At 38.6% G+C, this 13,852-nt stretch overlaps 1 protein-coding gene and 1 long non-coding RNA gene across 6 annotated transcripts in view; one reads left to right on the top strand and one right to left on the bottom strand.

Moving 5' to 3' along the window:
• LOC120102492 (uncharacterized) overlaps positions 1-12,943 on the top strand; it is a 115,570-nt gene extending 102,627 nt beyond the window's left edge. For both annotated transcript variants that reach the window (XR_005504165.2, XR_010065809.1), the window contains one exon: positions 12,574-12,943. This is a non-coding gene — a long non-coding RNA (uncharacterized LOC120102492). The remainder of the gene's footprint in view (positions 1-12,573) is intronic.
• Ccser1 (coiled-coil serine-rich protein 1) overlaps positions 1-13,852 on the bottom strand; it is a 1,236,544-nt gene that overhangs the window by 561,582 nt on the left and 661,110 nt on the right. The window lies entirely within an intron of this gene.

The raw sequence follows: 13,852 nt of genomic DNA, 5'->3' as shown, positions 1-13,852 counted from the left end.
TCAATTAACATTGATGGAGAAACCAAGATATTCCATGACAAAACCAAATTTACACAATATCTTTCTACAAATCCAGCACTACTAATGATAATAAATGGTAAAGCCCAACATAAGGAGGCAAGCTATACCCTAGAAGAAGCAAGAAACTAATCGTCTTGGCAACAAAACAAAGAGAATGAAAGCACACAAACATAACCTCACATCCAAATATGAATATAACGGGAAGCAATAATCACTATTCCTTAATATCTCTCAATATCAATGGCCTCAACTCCCCAATAAAAAGACATAGATTAACAAACTGGATACGTGACCCCGCCGGAACCTGAGGGAAACAGACCGGATAAACAGTTCTCTGCACCCAAATCCCGTGGGAGGGAGAGCTAAACCTTAGAGAGGCGGACAAGCCTGGGAAGCCAGAAGAGACTGCTCCCTGCACACACATCTCGGACGCCAGAGGAAAAAGCCAAAGACCATCTGGAACCCTGGTGCACTGAAGCTCCCGGAAGGGGCGGCACAGGTCATCCCGGTTGCTGCCGCTGCAGAGAGCCCCTGGGCAGCACCCCACGAGGGAACCTGAGCCTCGGGACCACAGGTAAGACCAAATTTTCTGCTGCAAGAAAGCTGCCTGGTGAGCTTGGGACACACGGAAGCAGAATTTCTCTAGGACCGGGCACGTTCTGTGTTTACCGGAAGTCCCACACCCGTGGATCCCGGCCTGCAGCAGCTCTCTGCTCCAAGACCCGGTGAGAGAGAGACCCAACCGCCTGGTCAGGTGGGCACTCCTGAGGCTGCAGAGCGGAAGAGACCACCAACACTGCTCACCCCTGCCCACATCCCTGGCCCAAGAGGAAACTGTATAAGGCCTCTGGGCTCCCATGGGGGAGCGGCAGGACCCCTGCCAGAGACACCGCCGGACCCTGAAGGAAACAGACCGGATAAACAGTTCTCTGCACCCAAATCCCGTGGGAGGGAGAGCTAAACCTTCAGAGAGGCAGAAAAGCCTGGGAAACCAGAAGAGACTGCTCCCTGCACACACATCTCGGACGCCAGAGGAAAAAGCCAAAGACCATCTGGAACCCTGGTGCACTGAAGCTCCCGGAAGGGGCTGCACAGGTCTTCCTGGTTGCTGCCCCTGCAGAGAGCCCCTGGGCAGCACCCCACGAGCAAACCTGAGCCTCGGGACCACAGGTATGACCAAATTTTCTGCTGCAAGAAAGCTGCCTGGTGAACTCAAGACACAGGCCCACAGGAACAGCTGAAGACCTGTAGAGAGGAAAAACTACACGCCCGAAAGCAGAACACTCTGTCCCCATAACTGACTGAAAGAGAGGAAAACAGGTCTACAGCAGTCCTGACACACAGGCTTATAGGACAGTCTAGCCACTGTCAGAAATAGCAGAACAAAGTAACACTAGAGATAATCTGATGGCGAGAGGCAAGCGCAGGAACCCAAGCAACAGAAACCAAGACTACATGCCATCATCGGAGCCCAATTCTCCCACCAAAACAAACATGGAATATCCAAACACACCAGAAAAGCAAGATCTAGTTTCAAAATCATTTTTGATCATGATGCTGGAGGACTTCAAGAAAGACATGAACACACTTAGGGAAGCACAGGAAAACATTAATAAACAAGTAAAAGCCTACAGAGAGGAATCGCAAAAGTCCCTGAAAGAATTCCAGGAAAACACAATCAAACAGTTGAAGGAATTAAAAATGGAAATAGAAGCAATCAAGAAAGAACACATGGAAACAACCCTGGATATAGAAAACCAAAAGAAGAGACAAGGAGCTGTAGATACAAGCTTCACCAACAGAATACAAGAGATGGAAGAGAGAATCTCAGGAGCAGAAGATTCCATAGAAATCATTGACTCAACTGTCAAAGATAATGTAAAGCGGAAAAAGCTACTGGTCCAAAACATACAGGAAATCCAGGACTCAATGAGAAGATCAAACCTAAGGATAATAGGTATAGAAGAGAGTGAAGACTCCCAGCTCAAAGGACCAGTAAATATCTTCAACAAAATCATAGAAGAAAACTTCCCTAACCTAAGAAAAGAGATACCCATAGACATACAAGAAGCCTACAGAACTCCAAATAGATTGGACCAGAAAAGAAACACCTCCTGTCACATAATTGTCAAAACACCAAACGCACAAAATAAAGAAAGAATATTAAAAGCAGTAAGGGAAAAAGGTCAAGTAACATATAAAGGGAGATCTATCAGAATCACACCAGACTTCTCACCAGAAACTATGAAGGCCAGAAGTTCCTGGACTGATGTCATACAGACCCTAAGAGAACACAAATGCCAGCCCAGGTTACTGTATCCAGCAAAACTCTCAATTAACATTGATGGAGAAACCAAGATATTCCATTACAAAAACAAATTTACACATTATCTTTCTACAAATCCAGTACTACAAAGGATAATAAATGGTAAAGCCCAACATAAGGAGGCAAGCTATACCCTAGAAGAAGCAAGAAACTAATCGTCTTGGCAACAAAACAAAGAGAATGAAAGCACACAAACATAACCTCACATCCAAATATGAATATAAAGGGAAACAATAATCACTATTCCTTAATATCTCTCAATATCAATGGCCTCAACTCCCCAATAAAAAGACATAGATTAACAAACTGGATACGCAACGAGGACCCTGCATTCTGCTGCCTACAGGAAACACACCTCAGAGACAAAGACAGACACTACCTCAGAGTGAAAGGCTGGAAAACAACTTTCCAAGCAAATGGTCAGAAGAAGCAAGCTGGAGTAGCCATTCTAATATCAAATAAAATCAATTTCCAACTAAAAGTCATCAAAAAAGATAAGGAAGGACACTTCATATTCATCAAAGGAAAAATCCACCAAGATGAACTCTCAATCCTAAATATCTATGCCCCAAATACAAGGGCACCTACATACGTAAAAGAAACCTTACTAAAGCTCAAAACACACATTGCACCTCACACAATAATAGTGGGAGATTTCAACACCCCACTCTCATCAATGGACAGATCATGGAAACAGAAATTAAACAGTGATGTCGACAGACTAAGAGAAGTCATGAGCCAAATGGACTTAACGGATATTTATAGAACATTCTATCCTAAAGCAAAAGGATATACCTTCTTCTCAGCTCCTCATGGTACTTTCTCCAAAATTGACCATATAATTGGTCAAAAAACGGGCCTCAACAGGTACAGAAAGATAGAAATAATCCCATGCGTGCTATCGGACCACCACGGCCTAAAACTGGTCTTCCATAACAATAAGGGAAGAATGCCCACATATACGTGGAAATTGACCAATGCTCTACTCAATGATAACCTGGTCAAGGAAGAAATAAAGAAAGAAATTAAAAACTTTTTAGAATTTAATGAAAATGAAGATACAACATACTCAAACTTATGGGACACTATGAAAGCTGTGCTAAGAGGAAAACTCATAGCGCTGAGTGCCTGCAGAAAGAAACAGGAAAGAGCATATGTCAGCAGCTTGACAGCACACCTAAAAGCTCTAGAACAAAAAGAAGCAAATACACCCAGGAGGAGTAGAAGGCAGGAAATAATCAAACTCAGAGCTGAAATCAACCAAGTAGAAACAAAAAGGACCATAGAAAGAATCAACAGAACCAAAAGTTGGTTCTTTGTGAAAATCAACAAGATAGATAAACCCTTAGCCAGACTAATGAGAGGACACAGAGAGTGTGTCCAAATTAACAAAATCAGAAATGAAAAGGGAGACATAACTACAGATTCGGAGGAAATTCAAAAAATCATCAGATCTTACTATAAAAACCTATATTCAACAAAATTTGAAAATCTTCAGGAAATGGACAATTTCCTAGACAGATACCAGGTATCGAAGTTAAATCAGGAACAGATAAACCAGTTAAACAACCCCATAACTCCTAAGGAAATAGAAGCAGTCATTAAAGGTCTCCCAACCAAAAAGAGCCCAGGTCCAGACGGGTTTAGTGCAGAATTCTATCAAACCTTCATAGAAGACCTCATACCAATATTATCCAAACTATTCCACAAAATTGAAACAGATGGAGCCCTACCGAATTCCTTCTACGAAGCCACAATTACTCTTATACCTAAACCACACAAAGACACAACAAAGAAAGAGAACTTCAGACCAATTTCCCTTATGAATATCGACGCAAAAATACTCAATAAAATTCTGGCAAACCGAATTCAAGAGCACATCAAAACAATCATCCACCATGATCAAGTAGGCTTCATCCCAGGCATGCAGGGATGGTTTAATATACGGAAAACCATCAACGTGATCCATTATATAAACAAACTGAAAGAACAGAACCACATGATCATTTCATTAGATGCTGAGAAAGCATTTGACAAAATTCAACACCCCTTCATGATAAAAGTCCTGGAAAGAATAGGAATTCAAGGCCCATACCTAAACATAGTAAAAGCCATATACAGCAAACCAGTTGCTAACATTAAACTAAATGGAGAGAAACTTGAAGCAATCCCACTAAAATCAGGGACTAGACAAGGCTGCCCACTCTCTCCCTACTTATTCAATATAGTTCTTGAAGTTCTAGCCAGAGCAATCAGACAACAAAAGGAGATCAAAGGGATACAGATCGGAAAAGAAGAGGTCAAAATATCACTATTTTCAGATGACATGATAGTATATTTAAGTGATCCCAAAAGTTCCACCAGAGAACTACTAAAGCTGATAAACAACTTCAGCAAAGTGGCTGGGTATAAAATTAACTCAAATAAATCAGTTGCCTTCCTCTATACAAAAGAGAAACAAGCCGAGAAAGAAATTAGGGAAACGACACCCTTCATAATAGACCCAAATAATATAAAGTACCTCGGTGTGACTTTAACCAAGCAAGTAAAATATCTGTACAATAAGAACTTCAAGACACTGAGGAAAGAACTTGAAGAAGACCTCAGAAGATGGAAAGATCTCCCATGCTCATGGATTGGCAGGATTAATATAGTAAAAATGGCCATTTTACCAAAAGCAATCTACAGATTCAATGCAATCCCCATCAAAATACCAATCCAATTCTTCAAAGAGTTAGACAGAACAATTTGCAAATTCATCTGGAATAACAAAAAACCCAGGATAGCTAAAGCTATCCTCAACAATAAAAGGACTTCAGGGGGAATCACTATCCCTGAACTCAAGCAGTATTACAGAGTAATAGTGATAAAAACTGCATGGTATTGGTACAGAGACAGACAGATAGACCAATGGAATAGAATTGAAGACCCAGAAATGAACCCACACACCTATGGTCACTTGATTTTTGACAAAGGAGCCAAAACCATCAAATGGAAAATAGATAGCATTTTCAGCAAATGGTGCTGGTTCAACTGGAGGTCAATGTAGAAGAATGCAGATCGAGCCATCCTTATTACCCTGTACAAAGCTTAAGTCCAAGTGGATCAAGGACCTCCACATCAAACCAGACACACTCAAACTAATAGAAGAAAAACTAGGGAAACATCTGGAACACATGGGCACTGGAAAAAATTTCCTGAACAAAACACCAATGCCTTATGCTCTAAGATCAAGAATCGACAAATGGGATCTCATAAAACTGCAAAGCTTCTGTAAGGCAAAGGACACTGTGGTTAGGACAAAACGGCAACCAACAGATTGGGAAAAGATCTTTACCAATCCTACAACAGATAGAGGCCTTATATCCAAAATATACAAAGAACTCAAGAAGTTAGACCGCAGGGAAACAAATAACCCTATTAAAAAATGGGGTTCAGAGCTAAACAAAGAATTCACAGCTGAGGAATGCCGAATGGCTGAGAAACACCTAAAGAAATGTTCAACATCTTTAGTCATAAGGGAAATGCAAATCAAAACAACCCTGAGATTTCACCTCACACCAGTGAGAATGGCTAAGATCAAAAACTCAGGTGACAGCAGATGCTGGCGAGGATGTGGAGAAAGAGGAACACTCCTCCATTGTTGGTGGGATTGCAGACTGGTAAAACCATTCTGGAAATCAGTCTGGAGGTTCCTCAGAAAATTGGACATTGAACTGCCTGAGGATCCAGCTATACCTCTCTTGGGCATATACCCAAAAGATGCCTCAACATATAAAAGAGACACGTGCTCCACTATGTTCATCGCAGCCTTATTTATAATAGCCAGAAACTGGAAAGAATCCAGATGCCCTTCAACAGAGGAATGGATACAGAAAATGTGGTACATCTACACAATGGAATATTACTCAGCTATCAAAAACAACGAGTTTATGAAATTCGTAGGCAAATGGTTGGAACTGGAAAATATCATCCTGAGTGAGCTAACCCAATCACAGAAAGACATACATGGTATGCACTCATTGATAAGTGGCTATTAGCCCAAATGCTTGAATTACCCTAGATCCCTAGAACAAACGAAACTCAAGATGGATGATCAAAATGTGAATGCTTCACTCCTTCTTTAAATGAGGAAAAAGAATACCCTTGGCAGGGAAGGGAGAGGCAAAGATTAAAACAGAGACTGAAGGAACACCCATTCAGAGTCTGCCCCACATGTGGCCCATACATATGCAGCCACCCAATTAGACAAGATGGATGAAGCAAAGAAGTGCAGACCGACAGGAGCCGGATGTAGATCGCTCCTGAGAGACACAGCCAGAATACAGCAAATATAGAGGCGAATGCCAGCAGCAAACCACTGAACTGAGAATAGGTCTCCCGTTGAAGGAATCAGAGAAAGAACTGGAAGAGCTTGAAGGGGCTCGAGACCCCAAAAGTACAACAATGTCAAGCCATCAGAGCTTCCAGGGACTAAGCCACTACCTAAAGACTATACATGGACTGACCCTGGACTCTGACCCCATAGGTAGCAATGAATATCCTAGTAAGAGCACCAGTGGAAGGGGAAGCCCTGGGTCCTGCTAAGACTGAACCCCCAGTGAACTAGACTATGGAGGGAGGGCGGCAATGGGGGGAGGTTTGGGAGGGGAACACCCATAAGGAAGGGGAGGGGGGAGGGGTATGTTTGCCCGGAAACCGGTAAAGGGAATAACACTTGAAATGTATATAAGAAATACTCAAGTTAATAAAAAAAAAAAAGAACTACTAAACCATGTAAGACCAAGAGCCTGTAAGTGGGATGGACAGTTGGATTCTCTCCACCAAGCATCAATTACCCCCCCCCCACCGCCTGTCGACAGAGTACAGTCCCTGCTTAGGGTATATTGAACTTTACACTGAATCAGGCGTGGCTGAAGGTTTTTATAACAGCTGTTTTCTTTCAAAGATTATGATCTTTCTTGTTGTAGACACTAAAATTAAGTCCTATAGAGCCCAAGAAAATGAGGAGACATATAGAACCCATTCCATATTCAGGAATCAAACCCATCAAATTCCAGTGCAACTCCATGTAACTATCATGGATCCACAGTCCCTTGAGCAACGAAATAAATATTTAGTGCTGTTAGCATCAGGAGAAGTTTGTTATATCTAATTATTGGAGCAAATAAATGAATAAAATCTCAATGAAAATACTAATAAAATGTTGAGGGAGAGGTTGCTGTGGTAATATACCTTCTGGTTTCTTACTGAAAACAGTGGGGTCACTGGGAATATCTTTGTGTCTGGCATAAGAACATGTTATGTTTTTACATTGTTCACAGATATGTAGCTTCTCAGAGAGTCTAAAACTGCCTTAATGTCTTGCTGATATTTCAATTAAGTACCACATTGCATGCAACCTTCTCCTGGCAATCATTTTATAACTTTTTTGATTCATAAAGATGCAAAACATATTTATAACTTGTGTATACTTGTGGGTCCAGAGCCACTATCTCAGAACACTTATAAGTCATGAATCTCATTCACATCTACTCTACCTTCATGACCTTATCCAATCCAAATTTCTTCCTCACAGATCTCTTTACTATTACTGGAAAATTAGGTTGAAGGTGAAAATATTAGGTTTTAGAGTGTGAGGAAAACAAACATTCCTTCTAGAACAAGGTTTGTGAGGTTGCCAAGTAGTGTAATCTCTCCCCTCTCTTCCTATACAGTTGTTTATAAAAGGGTCAAGGACACTAACAGAGAACTGGTCTCTGGGTCAGAGGAATACATCTGAAAATCTGTACATTAAATGCCTAGTTCCAGAGGGTACTACAGGGTATGGTAGAAATTTTAGGAGGTGGATCCAAATGGAAGGTCTTTAGATATGTCCTTAAAGGGCATTGGACAACTCTTTTCCTCACATTTTTTTCTTTCCTACTTCAATCACCCATTCTTTCCTTTCCTTCTTTGTTCCTTCCTATGATGTGAGTAGTCTGTTCTGTGACAGGTCTTCCATTGCGTCTAGATACCCAGGGCAGAGACTCAAAAACCAAAGGATTCCTACTTTTGGACAAAAACTTACAACTTTTTGAATCATAATAAACCTCTCCTCTCTTCAAGTTGTTTATATCAGGGTTACACGTGAAGGTACAGTTTTAAATTAATGTATGACTTTTAAGGAGACAACACAAGAGGGCTTATTCTTGATTATCTTGTAAATCTAACTAGATGTTCCTACAACCTCTGAATAAATATAAATCAGGATTCTCTCTATCAGGAACAATCTTGCTCTTATAAATAAAAACCATGTCTTTTTATTTTTCATGGATACCAACAAGAACTATAGTTTCCATGTTAATTCATAGTTATGTCATTCTGTCCCAACCACCTATCTCTTCTTATTTCATGTGTGCGTGGAGTCAGGAGATCCTTGTTCCCCACTTTGCTCATCTGGTAAACTACTATGCTTTTTAGTCTTACCTTAATTAAAAACATTAGGGAGATTTCTGAATCCATAATTCCTGGGAAATGTTGTGTAAACAACAGCATATCCTTCTTATCCCTATTGTTAAAGACACTCATATAATATTTCACACAGTTTTCAGCTTTATTTTTTGAAAATTTTAATGTTACACATGCAGCCTTCATGTTCATCACAAGCAAATGGAGATTTTAGCGAGTCCTGTATGTTATTTTACATCACAGTCAATATTTTTCACCAGGGTCAAATTTGGATAAGAAGCCCTTGCATAATACCTCTTCATTTGTACTTCAGATTATGTAGGCAAATCATTTCTTCCTATGACAAATTTGTAAAGCTCATAGGAGCACCATTTAATTATTTTTCATGAAATTATGTTTCACTCTAAATTTTAAACAAATGCATTATGCATTTATCCTATAGATAGAGTTTGGGGTGATGCACAGCTTGCAATAAGAAAGAGGGAGATACTCCCTGCACCAAGGCCAACATATGTGTTACGGTGAAAAGATATTTATTACAATGGATGCATTGAAGCAATGTAATGTGCCTATTCAGACATCACTCTCCATGTGCTATGTAAGGGTAAGAACCGCTCCTCTTAGATCACTCTATTTTGTGTCGAACCAACACAGAACTAACAAGCATCCATGAGTAGCATTAGAAGAAGCTAAAGAACCCTTACCATAGTTCAAGTGTATTTAATAAAATCGGTAACAGTAGTTTAACATGTTTCTATGTTAGTTTTAGGCACATCGACCATTTTATCACTGCCAGGATTAATTGCTTTAAGCCGTGGCTGTTTATCCTCTTTATGTAGTAACCAAATACAAAAGGAGCATTTACTAACGGGGCTTTGATTTTATTTGACAGGCACGTTAAATTACTGTTAATGTCCTGAAGTCAATTTCCTTTTGGAAAAAAAGCTAATTTTTCCCTTTATGATCCCATGGGAGCAGTGTTTTGTTTCTATTTTCATTTTGTTTGTTTGTTTTTGTCTTGTATGGGAATTAAAACTAATACAACTGTTGCCACTCTCACAAAGTGACATTGGCATTCCCTTGTTTATAAGGACATTTACCAAATTCTTTCCTGTGATCAGCTACTCTTTCAAATATAGGAATAAATCAAAGTATGCTATACTTTCTGTGTTTGAGTTTATATTCAGTTGGAGGGTATTAATAAATCACATGTGATTCATGTTAGTGATGTCAAACTGGGAAGGAGAGCTATGAAACAAGGACAAGGTTTTAGATGAGCATTTGAAATGATATTTAGATCACACAGCTCTAAAATGGGAAGTACCAAAGGTGTCTACAAGAACATGGTTCTAGGCAAAAGCAGTAGAAACCCCAGTGTTTGACCTTTGTGTACACTGGGTGTCACAGCCTGTGGAACAGAGGGAAGTCAGACTTCAAAGAATTCAATGGGCTGGGAGGGCAGGTGGGTTAAATAGGGGAATGTATTGAAATTTACCAGAGTGAGACTAGAATTCTCTGGAAGGTTCAAAGTAGCAGCTCTTTAGCTTACATGTGGCAAAAAAGAGTTTGATGCTGTGAAGAGGGAACACCTTTCTAACTATCCCTTGTCAAAGACACATAGTAGTTGAATTTAGACACAATTGCATTTATTCTTCATATATTATTTTAAATGCAAATTGTCTTACATTATTTTAAGGCCAAAGTGTTGAGTACAGAAAAGCATCTGGTATATATATGCCTTAATCCTGACACAAAGAAATACAATTAAAATACTGGTTTCTTTCTGTTCTTTTATATTCTGTTCCCAGCCCTTTGTGAATTAACATCATGTTTACATGTGGCATGTAGATTTAAGGTGCTTCACCAGTGGTATCTGCCCTGAAGGAAATTTTCTTCAAACATGATCAATTTTGGAAACAGTAGTTTTATGCATATGGGACATTTTCACTGCCAATATTAATTGCTTTAAGTGGCTGTTTATTTTCTCCATGTAGTAACTAAATGCAAAGTCACCACATTAGAGCACTGTCTTCACATTTCTTTCATGTAGCTGCTTTACTGGGATTAATAGAGTGTCCCTGAAGAGACCAAGACAGTTCCCACTACCTGACAATTGCAAGTATTTGATGTGAACTAACCATGGAAAAATGTTGAATTGCTGTTACCAATTTTATTAAGTATTTTATAGGTGAAATGTGGAAAGGATTTCTTCAGCTCTTGTGATGCTACCCATGGATGCTTGTTCGTTCTGGGTTTGTTTGACACAAAATAGAATGATTATGAAGAAGCTTCAATTAAGAAAATGTCTCCATCAACAAATCTGTGGGAGCATTTTCCTGATTAGTGATTGACATTTAGAGGCCTAACTCATGGTGGGCAGGGCCATATCTTGACAGGTGGTCCTGAGGATGTATAAGAAGGAAGTTTAGAGAGTCATAGAGAGGAAGCCAGTAAACAGTGTTCCTCCAGGATTTCAGCTTCAGGTGCCTGTCTCACTTGATTCTTGGTTTCATTCAATGGTAGATTATATAGATTTACGTAAATCAAGTAAACCCTGTCCTCCCCAAATTTCTTTGAATTTGGTCTTCATCACAACAATAGAAGCCTATCTGATACAACAGTCATTTTCATAAAGTAACTGTCTAGTGTAATATTGTGATAACTGTAATTTAAATGCAAATAAACATATGATAAATTAAATTTTATAATTGGATTACTTATTGTGAAAAGTTAATAAAATTAGTATGTGCTACCAAACATTAGAGTCTAAGAGAATGTAAAGATGTCTTTACATCAGCTCTGAGTCCTGTTACTGAAGCTGAACACGTTTCAAGCAGCAGTACACAACACAACTTTTGGTTCACGTGGCTGCACACTAAAAATGGAGTAATCCATAAATTATCCTAGAGATTATGTTCTGGTACAGGTCTATGTAATGTCTCTCTATAAGTTGTCATTTGTTCAGTGGAATAAGTTTTCATGAAAATTAACTAACATTGGTTGCTGTAGTTGCAGACGCTAATTAATACTTTTCTGAGAAGTGTCTTAGAGTAGAATTAATGACAAATTAAAGAATGTCAGAGATCATTCTAATGAGTTTTATAATTTTATCTTATTACTGAGGATATGAAAAGTTATGAAGTCTTGAAAATGGTAAGAAATTTTGCAGGTGTTGGGAGAGGCTTTTGCTTTCTCTGGAAGGTTTTCAGGCATAAAGAATTCATGGAAACCTGTAATACAGATTAAATAATACACTAGAAATTCAACAAGTATGAGTCAATAGAAAATCATCTTCTTAAGTATCTGTATGCATTTCATGCAAATATATATAAAAACTAAAACATAGCCTTTGATGTGTATGGATTTGTTCTGTGATGTTTCTACTTGCCACTGTGGAAAAAACATTATTCTGTAAGTGAAATCCAGACTTCAGACATCAAGAATGTTGATTCTTTCAGGGGCTAGTGATTCAGGGCTAGGTGTATTCAATGCACACTTTAAAAAAAAATCTATAAAATTTCAATGTATGAATGTAACCTCCTTTTGAAGTGTGAACTATCTATAATTAATTGTAAATATAAATAAATAAATCCTCAAAATGAAAATCAAAATGATATTTATCTGTTGACAACATAAAATATTAGAGCTGTATGTATATACTCATATATTAACGTGTTATAGCAATATTTATCAATATTTATATGTTAATACAAATACAGATGAGATAAAGTTTAATTCCTCATCTTCATATTTGTTTATGTTTCTATTATTTTTAGAATGGTATAACCTTTTATGAAGAGATAGCTCACTGTGCAAGATTACTTGTTACATAACCAAGAGGACTTGAGTTCAAATCTCCAGCACCCACCTGAGGAACTGAGTTTTACTGCAGGAATATTTAATCCATGCACTCTGGTGAGAAAGACTGGGAAGATTCCTTGAGCTTGATTGTGCTGTCTTCACTCCAGCTATAATAGGAAAGCCTGTCTCAAGGGTGTAAGGAAGGCATCTTGAGTTGAGAAGTAGGCATCTAACATTCTCCCCTGCTCTCTATGTGTATAGACGAATGTTCACATTCACATGTGTATTTATGTACAGCACACTCTGATACACACTATAAATAAAAAGAGTGAATAATAAATAAAAGTTATGTGGACAGAAGTATTTCTCTCTTTCTAGTTGACACATTACCTTGCCATGATAAATGATCACTAAGTATTTACTGAATTAATTGAGCTAGGTAAGAGAGATTTAATCATGTAAAATTTCTTTTTAACAAATCTGTGTACTAAAGGAAGGGAAAAAGTAGATTTAAGAGAGAACTGATTTTATTTTTATTTTTATTATTGTTGTTTTAACCCAAAATCACACTACGTAGTTCTGGCTCACCAGAAACTCCCTATGAAGACCATGCTCTGCTCTACCTCACCAGAAACTCACTCTGAAGACCATGCTATACTCTACCTCACAGAGATCAGAAACTCACTATGTAGAGCATGCTATCCTCTATCTCACCAGAAACTCCCTACGTAGACCATGCTATGTTCTACCTCACCAGAAATTCACTATGAAGACCATGCTATGCTCTACCTCACAGAGACTCACCTGCCTTTGCCTTGTTAATGCTGGGATCAAAAGCACATGACGCCATGGCCAGATTGCTTTATTGATTTAGGATTATTTGCTTATGTATATGAGTGTTTCCTGAATATATGTATGCATGTTTTTGTCATGCAGTATCCATGTCAGCCAGAACAATACCTAGGGATTTGACATTTTATAAATATAATACTCATGTTTGTCATATTTTCATGCAAGAAACTTCTCTATAGGAAAGTAATAAAGAAAATTTTAAGTGAGCAGCAATAGAAAATTAGAATTTATAATGATTTCTATATATGGTATTGAGTTTTTGAAAAAACAGATTCAGGCCCATTATTCGATTTATGTCTATGTCTTTGATGTTACAATTGTATGTGATTTTAAAAATCTAATGAAGTAGGCAGAAACCTATGTAAATTTCATCTAAAAACTTATTTCCCCTGTACCTACCAA

The sequence above is a fragment of the Rattus norvegicus genome, chromosome 4 (genome assembly GCF_036323735.1).
Source record: "Rattus norvegicus strain BN/NHsdMcwi chromosome 4, GRCr8, whole genome shotgun sequence".
Lineage (NCBI taxonomy): Eukaryota > Metazoa > Chordata > Mammalia > Rodentia > Muridae > Rattus > Rattus norvegicus.
Note: the sequence above shows the minus strand (reverse complement) of the source record. Positions and strands in the feature narration are given on the sequence as shown.